This window comes from Lepus europaeus, chromosome 2 (assembly GCF_033115175.1).
Source record: "Lepus europaeus isolate LE1 chromosome 2, mLepTim1.pri, whole genome shotgun sequence".
Classification (NCBI taxonomy): Eukaryota; Metazoa; Chordata; class Mammalia; order Lagomorpha; family Leporidae; genus Lepus; species Lepus europaeus.
Window position 1 is genome coordinate 97,165,838 of NC_084828.1, and position 20,127 is coordinate 97,185,964.

Genomic DNA, 20,127 nt, shown 5'->3' on the forward strand with positions numbered 1-20,127 from the left:
CTCTTAACACTGTTTTTGCTGTATACCATAAGTTTTTTTTTTTTAAAAAAAACTTTTATTTAATGAATATAAATTTCCAAAGTACAGATTATGGATTACAATGGCTTCCCCCCCATAACTTCCCTCCCACCCGCAACCCTCCCCTTTCTCACTCCTTCTCCCCTTCCATTCACATCGAGATTCATTTTCATTTCTCTTATATACAGAAGATCAGTTTAGTATATATTAAGTAAAGATTTCAACAGTTTGTACTCACATAGAAACACAAAGTGAAAAATACTGTTTGAGAACTAGTATAGCATTAAATCACAATGTACAGCACATTAAGGACAGAGATCCTGCATGAGGAGTAAGTGCACAGTGACTCCTGTTGTCGACTTAACAATCCGACACTCTTGTTTATGGCCTCAGTAATCTCCCTAGGCTCCAGTCATGAGTTGCCAAGGCTATGGAAGCCTTTCGAGTTCACCAACTCTTATATTTAGACAAGGTCATAGTCAAAGTGGAAGTTCTCTCCTCCCTTCAGAGAAAGGTACCTCCTTCTTTGATGACCCGTTCTTTCCACTGGGATCTCATTCGTGGAGATCTTTCATTTTAGGTCATTTTTTTTTTTTTTTGCCAGAGTGTCTTGGCTTTCCATGCCTGAAATACTCTCATGGGCTTTTCAGCTGCATCCGAATGCCCTAAGGGCTGATTCTGAGGCCAGAGTGCTGTTTAGGACATCTGCCATTCTATGAGTCTACTGTGTATCCAGCTTCCCATGTTTGATTGTTCTCTCCTTTTTTTGTTCTACTGGTTAGTATTTTCAGACACTAGTCTTGTTTATGTGATCCCTTTGATTATTAGTCCTATCATTATGATCAATTGAGAACTGAAATTGATCACTTGGACTAGTGAGATGGCATTGGTACATGCCTCCTTGATGGGATTGAATTGGAATCCCCTGGTATGTTTTCAACTCTGCCATTTGGGGCAAGTCAGCTTGCGCATGTCCCAAATTGTACATCCCTTCCCTCTCCTATTCCCACTCTTATATTTAACAGGGATCACTTTTCAGTTAAGTTTCAACACTTAAGAATAACTGTGTATTAATTACAGAGTTCAACCAATAGTATTAAGTAGAACAGACAAAAAAAATACTAAGAGGGATAACGTATTAAGTTGTTCATCAGCAGTCAGGGCAAGGGCTGATCAAGTCACCGTTTCTCATAGTGTCCATTTCACTTTAACAGGTTTCCTTTTTGGTGCTCTGTTAGTTGTCGCCGATCAGGGAAAACATGTGATATTTGGCCCTTTGAGACTGGCTTATTTCACTCAGCATGATGTTTTCCAGATTGCTCCATTTTGTTGGAAATGACCAGATTTCATTGTTTTTGACTGCTGTATAGTATTCCATAGAGTACATATCCCATAATTTATTTATCCAGTCTACTGTTGATGGGCATTTAGGTTGATTCCAGGTCTTAGCTATTGTGAATTGAGCTGCAATAAACATTAATGTGCTGATGGCTTTTTTGTTTGCCAATTTAATTTCCTTTGGGTAAATTCCAAGGAGTGGGATGGCTGGGTTGTATGGTAGGGTTATATTCAGGTTTCTGAGGAATCTCCAGACTGACTTCCATAGTGGCTTAACCAGTTTGCATTCCCACCAACAGTGGGTTAGTGTCCCTTTTTCCCCACATTCTCTCCAGCATCTGTTGTTCGTAGATTTCTGAATGTGAGCTATTCTAACCAGGGTGAGGTGAAACCTCATTGTGGTTTTGATTTGCATTTCCCTTATTGCTAGTGATCTTGAACATTTTTTCATGTGCCTGTTGGCCATTTGGATTTCTTCTTTTGAGAAATATCTATTGAGGTCTTTGGCTCATCGCTCAAGTGGGTTGTTTGTTTTGTTGTTGTGGAGTTTCTTGATCTCTTTGTAGACTGTGGTTATTAATCCTTTATCTGTAGCATAGTTTGCAAATAGTTTTTCCCATTCTGTTGGTTGCCTCTTCACTCTCCTGACTGTTTCTTTTGCAGTACAGAAACTTCTCAGTTTGATGCGATCCCAATCGTTAATTTTGGCTTTGACTGCCTGTGCCTCCAGGGTCTTTTCCAGGAAGTCTTTGCCTGTGCCTATATCTTGCAGGGTTTCTCCAATGCTCTTTAATAATTTGATGGTGTTGAGTCGTAGATTTAGGTCTTTAATCCATGTTGAGAAGTTTTTTGTGTAAGGTGTAAGGTAAGGGTCTTGCTTCATGCTTCTGCACATGGAAATCCAGTTTTTCCAGCACCATTTATTGAATAGACTGTCCTTGCTCCAGGAAATGGTTTTAGATCCTTGATCAAATATAAGTTGGCTGTAGATGTTTGGATTGATTTCTGGTGTTTCTATTCTGTTCCATTGGTCTATCCATCTGTTTCTGTACCAGTACCATGCTGTTTTGATTACCACTGCCCTGTAGTATGTCCTGAAATCTGGTATTATGATGCCTCCTGCTTTGATTTTGTTGTACAGAATTTCTTTAGCTATTCGAGGTCTCCTGCATCCCCATATGAATTTCAGCATCATTTTTTCTAGATCTGAGAAGAATGTCTTTAGTATCTTGATTGGTATTGCATTGAATCTATAAATGGCTTTTGGGAGAATGGACATTTTGATGATGCTGATTCTTCCAATCCATGAGCATGGAAGATTTTTCCATTTTTTGGTATCCTCTTCTATTTCTTTCTTTAAGGTTTTGTAATTCTCATCATAGAGATCTTTAACATCCTTGGTTAAGTTTATTCCAAGGTATTTGGTTGTTTTTGTAGCTATTGTCAATGGGATTGATCTTAGCAGTTCTTTCTCAGCCATGGCATTGCCTGTGTATACAAAGGCTGTTGATTTTTGTGCATTGATTTTATATCCTGCTACTTTTCCAAACTCTTCTATGAGTTCCAATAGTCTCTTAGTAGAGTTCTTTGGATCCCCTAAATAAAGAATCATATCATCTGCAAAGAGGGATAAGTTGACTACTTCCTTCCCAATTTGTATTCCTTTAATTTCTTTTTCTTGCTTGATGGCTCTGGCTAAAACTTCCAGAACTATATTGAATAGCAGTGGTGAGAGTGGGCGTCCCTGTCTGGTACCAGATCTCAGTGGGAATGCTTCCAACTTTTCCCCATTCAATAGGAGTATCCCATAAGTTTTGATATATTGTGTTGTCATCTTCATTTGTTTCCAGAAATATTTTTATCTCTCTTTTGATTTCTTCTATGACCCACTGTTCAATCAGGAGCATGTTTTTCAGTCTCCATGTGTTTGCATATGTTCTAGAGATTCCTTGCTTGCTGCTTTCCAGCTTCATTCTATTGTGGTCCAAGAAGATGCATGGTATGATTTTGATTTTTTTTAATTTGATGAGACTTGCTTAATGGCCTACTATGTGGTCAATCCTAAAGAATGTTCCATGCACTGGTGAGAAGAATGTATTTTCTGCAACTATAGGATGAAAAGTTCTGTAGATATCTGTTAGGTACATTTGGTCTATATTGTTGATTAACTCTATGTTTCCTTGCTGATTTTCTGTCTGGTTGATCTGTCCATTGCCGAAAGTAGGGTATTGAAGTTACCCATTACTATTGTATTGGACACTATATATTACTTTAGATACCTTAACATTTCTTTTAAATAGCCAGGTGGCCTGTAATTAGGTGCATATACATTTATAATAGTTACATCTTCCTGTTGAATTGATCCCTTAATCATTACATAGTGCCATTCTTTGTCTCCTTTAACAGTTTTTGTGTTAAAATCTATTTTGTCTGATGTTAGGATGGCTATACCAGCTCTTTTTTGGTTTTTGTTAACATGGAACATCTTTTTCCATCCTTACACTTTCAGTCTGTGTACATCTTTGTTGGTGAGGTGTGTTTCTTGTTGGCAGCAAATATATGAGTTTTGTTTTCTTAATCCATTCAGTCAGTCTGTGTCTTTTAACTGGAGAGTTGAGAGGATTTACATTCAAGGTTACTATTGATATGTAATGACTTTGCCCGGCCATTTTTCCAAAAATATTCCTATTTCTTACTTTGAATTTCCTTTGAACTTTTACTGAGAGATTTTCTTCCTTTACCTTATTTCATAGTGATGATCATGTTTCTGTGTGCAGCACACCTTTAAGCATCTTTTGCAGGGCTGGACTGGTGGTGATAAATTCTTTGAATTTCTGTTTGTTATGGAAGGTCTTTATTTCACCTTCATTCATAAATGAGAGCTTTTCAGGGTATAGGATTCTGGGTTGACTGTTTTTTTTCTCTTAAATCTTGGAATATACCTCTCTAGTCTCTCCTAGCCTGTAGGGTTTCTAATAAGAAGTCTGCTGTGAGTCTAATTAGAGATCATTGAAAGTAATCTGGCGTTTCTCTCATGTACATTTTAGAATATTTTCTTTATGTTTTATAGTGATGAGTTTGATTACAATCTGTCATGATGCAAATTTTTTCTTGTCATTTCTATTAGGAATTCTATGTGCTTCCTGTACTTGGATGTGCCTTTCTTTCTCCAAATTAGGGAAGTTTTCTGTTATTATTTGACTAAAAACACCTTCTAATCCTTTCTCTCTTTCCATGCCTTCAGGAACTCCTAGAACCCGTACAGTGGCTCATTTGATAATATCCTGGAGATTCCCAACAGTGTTTTTTAGTTTTCTAACTTCTCTTCTTATTTTTGGTTTGACTGTGTAATTTCCTGTGCTTTGTCTTTGAAGTCTGATATTCTTTCTTCTGCTTCACTGATTCTGTTGTTAAGGCTTTCCACTGCATTTTTAATTTGTTCTATTGAATTCTTCATTTCATTTTGATTTCTCTTTAAGATCTCAATTGCATGGGAGAAATTTTCTTTCATATCCTATATGGATTTCAGTAGTTTGTACATTTGCTTCTGATTACTTCTATGTCATCTTATAATCAAATTTCTGAATTCCATTTCTTACATTTCTTCCATCTCATCATGTTCACAATATAGTATTGAAGTGTTGTGTTCTTTTGGGGGTATCATGTTGTCTTCCTTATTCTTGTTTCTTGAATTGGTGCATTTGTTCTTTGGCATTTGTTGAGACACTCATTGGTTTCTTATTTTGTTTTTTGCTGTAGAAGCTTTTATCTTTGTACTGTTCCTCTGTAGATAAGTGGAGTGTCATCTTCTAGTGAATATCTAGAGGCTTGTGGTGGGTGTGGCCAGGGAGCTCTGTTCAGTACTCCAGGGTGAAGGGTGTGTCTAAGGTGACACACCCAGGTTTGGCTTGATAAATCTCTCTCTCTCTCTTTTTTTTATTATTCAGAAGCAAAGTTTCTTCTGCTCAAATGAGCTCCTCTCCTCAAAGGAGATCAGTGCCTGAGTGCTAGCTCCAGTGGGTATAATACTCATACACTCTGCCCCAAGACCACACAAAGGATCTGTGCAGTCCTCAGTGTAAGCTCAGATTCCCCAGAAATGTCCCTCACCATGTAACCTGGAAACCCTGAGCATGTGAAGTCTTCCATAGTGACTGCCCAAAGTCCTAGCCACACCCTGAATCCTCCCACACACCATCAGTTTTTTTCACAGTCCTGACACACTAGCCTCCCACAATCACAAGCTCCCATCCCATTAGTTCTCGCCACCAGAGTCAGGAGTCTTGGCTGGTTGCTGGGCACAGGCAGGAGCTGGCGTAACTGTTACGTATGCCCAAAATAGTGCCCACTCTATTGGCTTGTTACAGGACACTAATGTAAAGTGATTAGGGAGAGAGAAACATATCTCCCTGATTATTTTTTTCTATTTGGCATGTACACTATCCCCCACAGGGCTCCATGCTGGGTTCCCTCTATGCTCTTCCTGAAACTTTATTGCCAGTGGCTTGGACTGCTGCTGTCTGGTCTCACTGCACTTTCCAAAGCTGGTATGTAGGCTCTCAGCAGCTGGAGTCTTAGTTGTGGGTTTCCACACCCTCCAAGTAGGTCTTTCTCTTTTTATTTATTTTTTATTTATTTTTTTGACAGAGTGGACAGTGAGAGAGAGAGACAGAGAGAAAGGTATTCCTTTGCTGTTGGTTCACCCTCCAATGGCCGCCGCAGCTGGCGAGCTGCAGCCAGTGCACACCGCGCTAATCCGAGGGCAGGAGCCAGGTGCTTCTCCTGGTCTCCTATGGGGTGCAGGGCCCAAGCACTTGGGCCATCCTCCACTGCACTCCCGGGCCACAGCAGAGAGCTGGCCTGGAAGAGGGGCAACCGGGACAGAATCCGGTGCCCCAACCGGAACTAGAACCTGGTGTGCCGGCGCTGCAAGGTGGAGGATTAGCCTATTGAGCCGCGGCGCCGGACCCATGTAGGTCTTTCTGTCGTGTCCCTCTAATTTGCGTATTTTCCTCTGCCATTTTCTCCCTAACTCTTCCCTGAGACTGTACTGTCTCCACTTTTTTAAAACTATCTTTTCCTGGACTAGAGCATCTTAGAACTCGAGAATTTGATTTCTGTAAAGGACATACATCCAAATTTTAAATGTTGAATTAAGTAATTGGTGTAGGCTTGAGATTTTATGTTAATTTTAAGTTTAATTTATCACATTTACATGACTTCCCTATAAGCATTTTGGAAAGGTTTGAGTCTAAAAATCTACACTTGAAGGAAAGTTGAATATATTTAATTTATAGATACAGTAAAAATATGGTATGATATTTAGTTAAAGAAGTCTGTAAATGGGACCAAATAGTAATCTAAAACCCTTAAAAATATTTGCTAAAATATATTAGCCCTGTCTTGTTTGGTCAATTTAAATGCTTAAGTAAGTTTAAATTGATAATCATAATGAATTGAGTATTATTTTTTAAACTAAAAGGCTGACTAGTATGACCTTTGCACAAAATCTACTCTCAAAGTACATTATAAAAAAGAAACTCACACTAATGACATTCCCCCTTAGAGCAGAAAATTCAGGTACAGGGGATACCCATCTGCCAGGCTGGTTTTCAAATGTTTTGAAATTGTGATGGTATCTGAGTAGGGTCAGTCAAAAAAAAAACAAAACAAAACAAAAAAAACACCCTCAAATTGATTGGGCTTTTATTTATCACCTGGTTATTCCCTCCTGTTTTTTTGAATCCTCCATAGTTTCCTGGATCATGTCTTTCCCAAGTCACAAGTGGCCATGACGAAGATGTGGATTTTTGTCAGTTCTTCCAACACTCATGGGCAAAATGTGACTCCTCTTGTTGTCTCTCTCCTGAGAAGCTCTGCACAGACTGAGTTTAAACTTCATCTGAATAATGAGCAAAGCTGGGTAAGTTTAGAGTGAAGGGATGTGTTAAAAAAAACCTGGGCATAGAGAAGATGAGGGATTATACTAAAAGTCTGTATGTAACCTTAACTACAGTGCTCACGAAGAAAATCATTATGGCAACATGGGTTGCTGTGTTTATAGCTATTTTTTAAACAAAAGATTAAAAAAAGAAAGGAGAAAGGGAAGTGGATGAGACATCCCTGTGATCAGAGAGCCTAAAACAGTAGACTTCAAAGCTTCCGAAGAAACCATTCTTGTAATCCACTGCTTAATCCCCCTAAGTACCAACTGGCAAGCTAGATCGGAGTGGCTTCAATATTTATTAGGATGCCCGGTAGGAAACTTTAAATAGATGCAATGACCTTTTATTTTCCTCAGTTTCTAGTTAAAATTTTTTTTTTCTATTTTGAAGAGTGCACAGTATGTGTCAATAATACTGATGATGTACTACCTACTTTCCTGGATTTTGGAAAGTGTCATTGACTGATTTATGAACTCATATGCTTTCCACTCAGCAAATGTTTGCAGGCCCTACTGTGTGGCGGACGCTGCTGGAGTGGCAGAGGTAGAATGAGATTAGAAGCGGCTGGTGTTCAGCTGTGCTGTCTCTTGCCTAGCTCCTTTCTACAGCCCTCGTCTAAGCTCTTTCCTTAGCTCTTCTTAATCAGGCTGGAGAGAGGATCTTGGGAGCTCTCTGTAGTCCACCTGGTGTGAGATCTGAGCCTGGCTCTGAAGGTCTTTTGTGTGCACTGAGTCGAACAATCAGCCTGGGGCTCTCTTCCTGTTGGAAGCTTTCCTTGGATTGAACCCCTGCCTGCTGCTCTGAGCCTATTGTCCTGCTCAGCTCTTTCCAGCTTCTTGCCCAAGGATCCTCTCTTACTTTCTTTGGCCCAGGTCATGGATGGTGAGGGGTTAAGCAGAGAAGCGGTATGCATACCGGAACTATGAGGCTGTAGCCAGTCCGATCTGAGACTGATCCCTTGTTCTGTTGCTCAGCCCACACCCATCCAGCACTCTGTGGATCCCACAGTTTGCCAGGATCGCAGGTCCTCTCCTTCGGATCCTATCCTGTCCAGTAGGAGTGCCATGGTTTTTCCTGGGCTACGTAGGCTTCCTTCCTTTCCTCAGTGGTTCACATTCCTGAGGTCTGTGCTTGTCTTTGGGTATTATTACGAAAGACTTGGGAACTTAGTTATGGCCCCAAACATTTGAATAACAATGCATATTTTTGCTTACTGTGAATATTTTCAACCATTAGAAAATAACTTTTAGAAACAAAAAAAAATTGTACTTTGAATTTGGAACAGCTCTGTGTCATTCACACAGCTCCATCTAAAGCAGTTAGGCTGTGGATGCCTGTGACCTGTCTTTGAAATACAGATCTTCACAGAGGTCAGAGTCCCAAAAGGGTTCACAGCAGCTAAGTGTCTTCAAGAGAACCTCATTCGTACATATGAAGATACAGAAACTGTACTAGCAATGTGTTCACCGGTGCTAGACAAGCCGTTATTTCCACCGTATAAACCAATACTTAAGAGAAGTGAACAACTTTTAGAATTTGTAACAACAAAAATGTCTATCGTAATTGGCATTTTATGAAAAGTGAAATATAAGAATCCTAGGCACCTGTGAGTAAGCAGTAAAATATGCTGGCAATCAGAGAAATGTAAAAAGTGAGATACTGCTTTAAAGTTATCAGATTGGCAAAGAAATGAAAGAACTCAAGGGTGTCAAGTACAAACACTACCATATGCACTGGCGTAACATTTCCGAAGAGCAATTTGGTGACACATAGTAGGAGCTTTAAAAATGCATACAGCCTCGGGGCCGGCGCCATGGCTCACTTGGTTAATCCTCCACCTGTGGCGCCGGCATCCCATATGGGCGCCAGGTTCTAGTCCTGGTTGCTCCTCTTCCAGTCCAGCTCTCTGCTGTGGCCCCAGCAGGCAGTGGAGGATGGCCCAAGTGCTTGGGCCCTGCACCTGCGTGGGAGACCAGGATGAAGCACCTAGCTCCTGGCTTCGGATCAGCACAGTGCTGGCTGTAGCAGCCATTTGGGGGGTGAACCAACGGAAGGAAGACCTTTCTCTCTGTCTCTCTGTCTCTGTCTCTGTCTCTCACTGTCTACAACTCTATCTGTCGAATAATAATAATAAAAAAAATACACACACCCTCAACACAGCATTTCTACTTCCAGGAATTCATTCTGAGACGTGACTGTATATCTGCAAAGAGGATGTTCACTAGGAAGTTATGTATAACGGGAAAACATTGTAAGCAAAGCAAATGGTCCAAAATATGAACTATTAAGTGAGTTCAGTCATCATAAAGGATATTGGAGGAGAACAATTAATAACATAGACTGATTTTAGATTTTAAGTGAAAAAAATAAGTTTCAGAATGCTATGTATCATATCACCCCATTTTACATTCCATCTGGATGATATAACCATTCCCTGGACTAAGCACCAGAAATACATATGCCAACATATTAATAATACCCATCACCAAGTGATTTTGCTTATAGGATAGTTAATTCTTCTCTTCACTTATTTTTATGCTCCGAATCTTCCTATCATCTTTGTAAATTAAAAAGTATGTGTTGGGGAAAGATATCTGGTGTAGCACTTAACATGTCACTTGGAATGCCTGTGTCCCAGTCGAGAGTGCCTGGACTGGAGCCCTGGATCTGCTCAACCAGTGGATATCGGGCCTGTTCAGGGGGGTATGGTGGGCGACGTGCTCTCAGTCAAGTGTCCCCGCCACTCATGTGGGAGACCTGGACTGAGTGCCCAGTGCCTGGCTTTGGCTGGACCCAGCCCCCCAGGGTTGTGGATATTTGAGGAATGAACCAGTAGATGGGAAATTTCTCTCTCTCTCTCTCTCTATCTCTCTCTGCCTTTCAAGTAAGATAAATAAATAGAAACCTAAGATTTACAAATGTTGACGGGCTGCCATTGTTGTATAGTGGGTTAAGCCTCCACTTGCAACATCAAGATCTTATGTAAGCACAGGTTCAAGTCCTGGATGCTCCACTTCCAATCTGACTCCCTGCTAATGGGCCTTGGAAGGCAGCAGAAGATGGTCTAAGTACTTGGGACTCTGCCACCCATGTGGGAGACCCAGATGGAGTTCCAGGCTCTTGACTTTAGCCTGGCCCTGCCCTGGCCTTTGTGGCCATTTGAGGAGTGAACCCATGGCTGGAAGATCTCTTCCTCTTTCTCTCTGTAAATAAATAAAGATAAACATATAAATAATTTTAAAAATGATCTATATTGAAAATCATTACAAAGAAAGAAAGCAGGAGGTATCCTAATGATTACCTGTATGATTTAAAGCAGTCGTTCTGAAATTTTGGTCTCATAACCACTTTATCCACTCAAAAATTATTAAAGAATCCAAGGAGATTGTATTTCTGTGTGTTCCACATATTTATATTTACTGCATTTGAAATTAAGGTCAAGAAATTTGTAAAATATTTGTGTATTCACTTAAAATAGCAATCATAAACTTATTACATGTTAACATATTTGCAAAAATTAGCTATAGCTTTCCAAACAGAAGCATTTTGTCAGAAGAGATGCATTGTTCTACATTTTTGCAAGTCATTTTTGTGTCTAGATTCTGAAGATAACCGAGCTCTCATATCTGCCACTGTGTATGATCTCTTGTCATATGACATGCTGGGAGGCCTCCAGAAATCTCCACTTATGCTCATGACAGGATGAGAGGTACAAGGCAAGTCACGTATTTATTGTCATCACAAAATAATATTATCTGAGAAATAATATTTGCCCCAAAATTATTTTCACCTTGTGGCCCCTGAGAATGTTTCAGGAAGTTGTGGGATCCTCAGCCCACACTTCAAGAATGGCTGGTAGGAGATAGGGGCTGGCACTGTGGCTTAGCGGATAAAGCCCTGGCCTGCAGCACCAGCATCCCATATGGGTGCCAGTTCGAGTCCCAGTTGCTCCACTTCCCATCCAGCTCCCTGCTTATGTGCCTGGGAAAGCAGCAGAGAATGGCCCAAATGGGAGACCCAGAAGAAACTCCCGACTCCTGACTTCAGACTAGCCCAGCTCTGGCCATTTAGGGAGAGAATCAGCAGATGGAAGATCTCTCTCTCTCTCTGTCTCTCCCTCTCTCTCTGTCTTTCAAATAAATACATAAATATTTAAAAAAGAAAAAGAATGGCTGATAAACAGGACTGTAAGGAAGTCAATCACATACAAAGGTAACAGCATCACATGTGTGGTGTGCCAATATCTCTGCTGAGAGTTATCAGTGCACGATTTTCTGTAATCCTGACCACAGACATAAGGGCTAACAACTGTTGTTGTTTTCATTTCGTAAGCAAGGAAGCTGAGGCAAGAAGATACTCCTGTCTCCAGGGCATCAGTCCTCCGTGCTGTTTCTCCAGCCCAGGGACCTGTCCAGAATGACTGTTCTCACCGCACACCCTCCCGCACAGGACGGCCAGGAGCGGATAACTCCATCCTGCTGCCTCACTGCTGTGCCTTACAGTACCAGAGGGCCGTGCAGCTGTGCCTGTTTATCCCAAAGGACCCAACATCACATGGCATGGAATATGGGAAGGTGACGCTTGAAGGGTGCTGGGAAACATTCTTCTACACTTTAGTGTATTATGTCATCTTTCAGATCACAGGGTTCACTTCGGATGGGGGCACAGGAATTTCTTTGCCCTGGGCCTCCCCCCTTGTGCCTTCTCCCCCACTGCTGCTCCCTGAAGACTTGGTTGCAGGCATCTGGTCCCCGCTTTTTGCATCAGGCTAAATGGAGTGAGTTGCGCTCTTCACCCTGGAGTACTTGTTCATGCGGGCAGACAGAAGGGAGCTATTCAGATTTTCTGGGTGGCACACCCATCAGAGGAAGAAATCTCTCTTTTGCCATTTTGAACCCTTTCTGGTATAACTTGAACGCATCAGTAGGTCAACTAAAAGCTAAAGCCCGATGTATTTTCAAAAGCAAGATTTATTTAACATGAACGAAGTTCAAGAGATAACAAAATGATTTTTGCTTGCTACAGTTTATCCATCATCTGTATTCCCAAGAAACTCTACTTTTAGGCTGTCTTTTAAAAATATGCAGTTATGGCTTCCTTTTATGACTGAGTGTATGGAAGAGTTGGTGATACATCTGCAAATCCTTTCCTGCGTGTAATAAAACATATGGTTTATACCTCTGCTCTCTTCCTCCACCTCTGGGTTTAGTCACTGAGAAATCAGCTTCTCCACTTGCCCAGGCTACGAAGTAAGTCCCTTCTCTGCTCTCTTCCGAAGCTTGTAGACTTAGCTACAACCTAATTCTCTTAATTTTTTCCTTAGGATATTAGCCTTAGACTTTTGGAAGCAAAGCATGCTTCTAATCTTTCCCCACCTCCCCTGTCCCCACCCATATCATTTAGGAGAGCAAGGGAAGTGCTGTATTTATCTGCGTAACACTTGTGCCTAGAGGTGCCTGGCAGGCAGTAATCATTCAATAAAAGCAGATTGAACTGACCCTAACAGAAATGATTCTTAAAATTCCTTCCTTCTTTGCCTACCTTCCTTTTATCAGACAATAAACACTTATTGAACTTCTCTTCTGAGCCAGACACCATGTGAAGCGAGTACCAAGTTATGTATTTCATCATCTCGGACCTCAAGAAGGCCAGAGAGAGCAAATCGAGGTAGTTGCAAAGCTGGGTACTGTTCCTCCTTTTTCAGTTACCAAAGCAGTCTGGGGAGATTAGGTGAGACAGCACCCTGGGCACGTGCCTCTCTTGTCGCCATGAATGGCACGGAAGGACAGAAACCATATTTCACAGTGAAAAATCAGTATCTGTGCTGGGAAGCAAGCAACACTGATGCCAGCAGGCCAGAAGGCTTGAGGAATTCCTGAATCTCAAAACAAAATGTAACCCAAAAACCAAGCTAAACAAAGGACTATGTAGGATCAGATCCCTGGAGAAATAATCTGTAAACAATGTGGAATAGTAGGAAAAATTAAAATAGAATGCAAGACCTTCAAACTTATAGCAAGAACAGCAGAACAAAGCTTTCTACACCAAATTATTCAGTGAGTCTACTTTCCATTAATCAGTACAACAATAGATGGAAAACAAGAAGGACTTCAAGATTGTAAGCAACCATAATAAATGTAAGTAAAAAAAAATCTGTCTATCTTCTATTGTAAGAGCTATGCATGGGGCCAGCTTTGCGGCCCAGTGGGTAGAACTGCTTCTAGCGACACCAGCATTCCTTATCAACACTGGTCTGAGTCCCAGCTGTTCCATTTCCAATGCAGCTCCTTGCTAATGTGCCTGGGAAATAGGCAGAAGATGGCCTGAGTGCTTGGGCCCTGCACTCATGTGAGAGACCCAGACGGGGTTGTGGATTCCCGGCTTCCTCCTGATCCAGCACGGGCCTAGCCCTCGCATTGTGGCCATCTTGGGAATAAATCAATGAATGGAAGATCACTCTCTCTTTGTCTCTCTCTCTGTAACTCTGCCTTTCAAATCAATATTTAAACCTTAAATTTAGGGATATATAAGATAAATTACTTAGAAACTACAAAAATTCAAGAAATACGTACCAAGTTAACATTAAAATAATAAAGTATAAGTAATAAATAAATAATAAAATATAAGTAATAATAAAGTATAAGTAGTATTAAATTAACCCAAGACAAAATAAAATCCAAGGAAAAAAATGGACAAAGGCTATTTCACAGTGAGTAAATGGAAAATATCACGATATACAAGTTAGGAATACCACGTATTGGACAGCATAGGTTTAAAATATGTATATCAACAAGAGTTAACAGTACACAGAAAAAATTGGTGACTCTTTCATCATAGTGGGAAAAAACGCTATGGAAAATAACAGAATTAGACAAAAACATGAAAGGATCTAGTTTTCCATAACACCATTAACATATTTAATATTCCACTCTGTGTCCACTAAGCAATGAACACACTGTCTTGTCAGACACGTGTAACACAGAAAATGAACTGTGTATTATTAGTCCAGAAAGAAAATCTCAACTAATTGTGGAAAGCAGAAATCAGATAGGCTGTATCCTCCTATCTCAAAGCAGTAAGATGAAACACTATTAAGGACAGAAAAAGAAATAATTTACGAGGGGCCAGCTCTGTGGCACAGTAGGTTAATCCTCCACCTGCGGCACCAGCATCCCACATGAGAACTGGTTCTAATCCTGGCTGCTCCTCTTCCGACCCAGCTCTCTGCTCTGGCCTGGGAAAGCAGCAGAAGATGGCCCAGGTCCTTGGGCCCCTGCACCCGCATGGGAGACCAAGAAGGGGCACCTGGCTCCTGGCTTCGGATCGGCACAGCTCCGGCCATCAAAGCCATCTGAAAAGTGAACCAGTGGAAGGAAGACCTTTCTTTCTGTCTCTCCCTTTCACTGTCTGTAACTCTACCTCTCAAATAAATAAATAAAATCTTTAAAAAAAAAAAAGAAATAGTTTAGGAGATAGAAGCTGTTCTTCAAAGTTAATTACAAGAAAACAGGAAGAATCTGGATTTCCCTAGGACAGTAGGCTTGACATCCTGGCACTAGCACACTCTGGTCAAAGGGGTACAAAGCTCTGTCGAGGACTGCAGTGGCTTCACCTGGAGCTGCGGGGCCTGACTCCTCTCCGTGGCTGTACACTTATTCCAATAAGGCTGACTTGTGGAAATGGCAGAGGACAGTGAGCTGGAAACTTTGTCACAGCTGGAGCAGTTGGAGCCAAACATATGTCAAATTTAAAGTTGAAATTGGCCGGTGCCGCGGCTCACTTGGTTAATCCTCCGCCTGCAGCACTGGCACCCCAGGTTCTAGTCCCGGTCGGGGCGCCGGATTCCGTCCCAGTTGCCCCTCTTCCAGGCCAGCTCTCTGCTGTGGCCTGGGAGGGCAGTGGAGGATGACCCAAGTGCTTGGGCCCTGTACCCGCATGGGAGACCAGGAGGAAGCACCTGGCTCCTGGCTTCGGATCAGCGCGGGGGGGTGAACCAACGGAAAAGGAAGACCTTTCTCTCTGTCTCTCTCTGTCTAACTCTGCCTGTTAAAAAAAATAAAGTTGGAATAATGAGAATGGTTTTAACAACGATTACAGAGAGACAAATATGCCTATTACATTTGGAGGCATTAAACGCTAGAATACAAGGCTTATTCTTGCATCTCAGCCTTCCGAGCAATAGAGAGAAGCATGTAGCCACATGAGGAAATAATCTGAATGAAAGAAAAATCTCTAAGTAGCTAGTAGCAACCCAGTGGATCTTGTCCCTGATATAGGGCACCACCACGTAACTGGAATGTTCTCTAAAAACAGTCAGTGGAGATTCCGTAAAAGAGCTCTGCTCTCCTAAATGACATAGCCACAGGCCAGTAGTGCACTTGGACAGGGGAGCAAGAATCTCATCAGGGGCTCACACATCTTTGGGATTCTTATAACTGGTGCAGACTTTCTAGAGAACCGTTCAGCATCATGACCACTATCACCCGTTGTTGAGAACTGGAATTTGTGGTTTTGACTTTCCCAACCAGGATTTCCTTTACATTTCCCATTCATGCTTAACATGCCCTTGACATGTTTCCATTCTGAAGGGTAAACACTTAGGGAGTCAGGGATCCCATCATCAAAATGCTTGCAATTTCATTGCTTCGAGGGATCCCTGTTTAAAAGTAAACAAGAAAGTTAAATGTGACTGTTTTTCAGTCAGTGAGTATTCTGTCAACCCTGGGAAGCAAGACGATGGCATAATTGGCACCTTTCCCAAGTTCAACCAGTCAGGGCAATTAAAGGGATTCACCTGTGTTAATTTTTCAAGCAGTAAAGGATCTGGTGATGTGAACATGCATATGGCAAGCCAGAGCGAAGACAGTAGCTTTTTTTGCTCGGTCTGAGACAGCCCCAGGGCTGGGACAGGACACGTGTGATCTTGCTCCCTTATCTGATTTCAAAGCCTGATAAAGAAGAACATCTTTTAACTGCAGGGCAAATTTCAGTTCATCAAGGAAGGAGCTAGTGACTTAACAGTTGCAAATGGTCCCATACAAGATGCTTAAACATTTATTAAGTTTTCAAATTTTTTTTCACTATCATCTCCCCAAGGATTCCTCGCTCTATCAGAGTGCAAGAAGGAGATGCATGGAAAAGCATATGAATTTTAACCTTACCTACATTTTAGTCTAAAAATGACATTGATGCAAAATTAGCTTAAGAGTCTACTTCCATTATTAATTTTAATAGATTTGCTTTCCCTCTGAAACCTTTTAATCACATCCTCTGTAAGATGGCACAAAATATTAGGAAAGAATTCTTGTACATTTCTTCTTTACATTTCAAAAGTCTCAGGATTTTTTTTTTTTAAGCTTTATTTATTTGTTTGAAAGCCAGAGTTCCAGAGAGAGGGAGAAACACAGAGAGAGGTCTTTCATCTCCTGGTTCACTCCTCAAATAGCCTCAATGGCCAGGGCTGTGATGGGTGGAAACCAGGAGCCAGGAGTGTCATCCAGGTCTCTCACTTAGGTGCAGGGGTCCAAGGACTTGGGCCATCTTCTGCTGCTTTCCCAGGTGCATTAGCAGGAAACTGGATCAGAGGTGGAACAGCTGGGAATGCTGGGCCCTAGGGATTATTTTTAGCACTAACAGGACAGTGAATTCTGCTGACTTTTTTTTTTTAATTTTTAAAAAGGGTTTGCTCTGTATAAATTGATCCACCAGTGAAAATTGCTAGACAGTAAGAGTGCTCACCTTCCTTATCTCAGATCAAAATTGATTTCTTTGCACCATTTAAGGGGCACTTTTGAACATAATGCAGGGATTTTCTGCTTTTTATGATATCAAATGGTGATCTTCTAGACACAGCCAAAATATTCTACCTTTAGCTCTCAATCATCTATAAAAGAGCAATTAGTTATAAAATAATTCTATTTTATATAGGCTTTTTTTTTCAATGTGTAAGGGTTTACATCAATTTCTACAAAGGAAGGGTGAGAGAAAAGGTGATGCTTTTAAGTAAGCAGCATAAAAATGCACAGGTTGTAGAAAAGATTTTGTGTTACATTCTGGCTTTGTACCATGTCCATATGGAATTTAGAGCAACTCGGGGTGATTGAGGCCCCAAGGCAGATCCCCACATGGCTCACTCCCTCAATATCTTCTTTCAGCTCCACGCTCATCAGCATGTTCTGCTCTTACATTCTTGTATACTCCATTCTATTTGTCTTATGGAGCTTTTCTCAGAGTACAGTTACCAGATTTTTAAAAAAAAGAATACCCACTTTATTGCTTATTATTGATTTTTTTCCCAGCAGAAAGTTTTGTTGCTAAGTTTTGATGTTCATCAGGTTAGGAGTATTAAATGCCATTTGCACTTACAGAGTTCTTAACTCAGGATGGGTTTATTAGGATGTGAGCCATCATAATAAGTAGGGAGCATCTATATTTACATTCACATCTATCTTTTCCATATTGTTACAAAGCCTTTGGGAGTTGGTGACCACATTTATTTGTTTATTTACCATTCTCTGCACTAGGCTTGGCGCATTGTGTGGCTCCCATATTTTCATTAAACAAACAAACTGACACAATCCACCTTCTGCAGTTGTCTAACTTTATCAAGGAATGTAACAGGGACTGTGATATGAAATTTGATATGGGTGTACCATATCTACCTATCTATATATCTATGTATCTACCTATCATTTATCTTTCTATCTTCCTATCTATCTATCTATCTACCTATTTATGTCCCTCCATTTTCTTAAGGATTAGAAAGCATTCAGCTGGGTACTTCAGAGTTTCTCTTCTTGCTCAAGGAGATCCCTAACTAACATTTCATTTCCCAACGCCTGCTCCTCAGTCACAGGCACAGTAAAGACAGAGATCCAATTCTCTTCCAGAAAAAACCTGTCTGAGTTATTTCAGCAATAAAAAGTTGGGGGATCTGGATTTAGTTTCTGTAACAGACCATTCCAAGAAGAAGGGGAAAAAAACTGATTAGCCATTATTAGCCCTCCCCTTTCTCCAGTGAGATTCTGTGAAGAAGCGTTTAAACATTAGGTTCAGTTGTGTAAGTGTAGGGCAAACTCACTCTTTCATGGAACCTGAATGAGTTTCCTGGCTCAAAGATTTATTTGAAAATCATTTTGTCTTTAATGATGAAGTGGTGATTTTTGTTTCAATAAAATTCTTAGAATTTGCTGTAGAAATTAATAGAGACATTTAAAAAAAATTCAATGCATCGCGCTTCCAAGAGGAAGGTGATGCTTTGGATCCTGCCGAAATGTCTTTGGCATTTGAACTGTTTTCCCAACAATGCTATTGGAGCCACATGTGAAAGATGACTGCCTGGGGCTGTGGGTACAGCTCTGGTCTACCTAAAGACTAGATATATGTTTGAATTTAATTGCTAAAAGCTGGATGCACGCCTGGGAGACATTTAGGAAAACTGCTTCTTCTTAGTAGAGAGTGGATTAGAAATCAGCATGTCTGGGTCTCCCCCTGCCCGGTCCATGGTCTGGGTCTCCACCCCTCCCCCCACCAACTCCTGCCACATTCCAGTTATGCCTGTCATTTCTCCTCTTCGGATCTCATCTCTACAGAAAAGAATTTTAAAATATCAAGATCCTAAACATTTAAACCATCTTAATGTTTTTGGGTTTCTGACTCTCCATTTCTATCAGTTGTATCCAGAAATCTCCAATCTTCAATATGCAAGAAGATCAAATGATGGCTTTGTAATGTTCAAAGTAATTTCCCTAAAAGTGTACATACGGTGTCCCATAATTTATATGTCAATTTCCTGAAAGTGACTGTTTGACTTGTTTGCTTTTTCTCAAAAGGATGGCTGGATAATAACCGGTTGGATCATGCAGCAGAGCGTGACTGTAACCAGATCCTCTTCCTGTTGACAGAAGGTCAACGTGGCCGTCCTTGCTGTGCTGACTGACATCTCTGTTCTGGGTAATAATTAGGTATCTTTATACCTTTGCTTGTTTCACTAGGAGTAGCCATTGTGCGGGAGGCAGCCGAAGTGGAGGCCACAGCAGAAAGACTGGGACACGCTGCCGGTGACTTAAGCTGCAGTAGCAACAACCTTGCCATCTGCCCCTTGTCATTCCCAGCATTTCCTCTTTTTTACTTTTGGAGGAGAAAGAGCAAGTCAAAAACCATAGTATTGTTTCAGAGTCTTGGGTTTTCATTTCTGTGGAGCCAGTCAGGAGGCCTTCGCTTCAAGCCTGAGCTGTCTTAAACAATCTATGTGCAAAGTCAGTTTCCAGAAAGACAAAATGCAATTTGGGATTTACTTCCTGTCTTAAGGCAATTGATTCAACTTATTTCCCTGCCCCTCCCCACCAATGTCCATATGGTTATTTGGGTAAACGTACCTTTATAGCAGTGGATAGTGAAACTAATACCATACTATCTCATCAGTAAATCTCTAAGGTGGAGATAACTACCTTTAATGATCCATGAAACATGCCAGGGACCAGATGAATCAGGAACCTGATCCCAAGTTGTGTTCAGTTACCCAAGTCAGAAACCTGGAGATCACTCTGACACCTTCTTCCCCACTACGCTCTTCTCCCAGGCTGCCAGTCCTGTTGACTTTACCTCCTACACCTATCCTGAAATATCTCTCTCCATCTTTATGGCAGCCCTTACCGTCATCATTGTGGCCTTCATTATGCTTATATTTGCAGTACATGAATAACCTCTGCTCTCTTAGTCTTACTGCCCTTTCAATTGATGTTCCAAATCAAATTAAAAACCAGACTTTCTAATTACAAACTCGCTTCCATCAATAGGCCATTCAAAGCTCCAGAATAGGTTATTG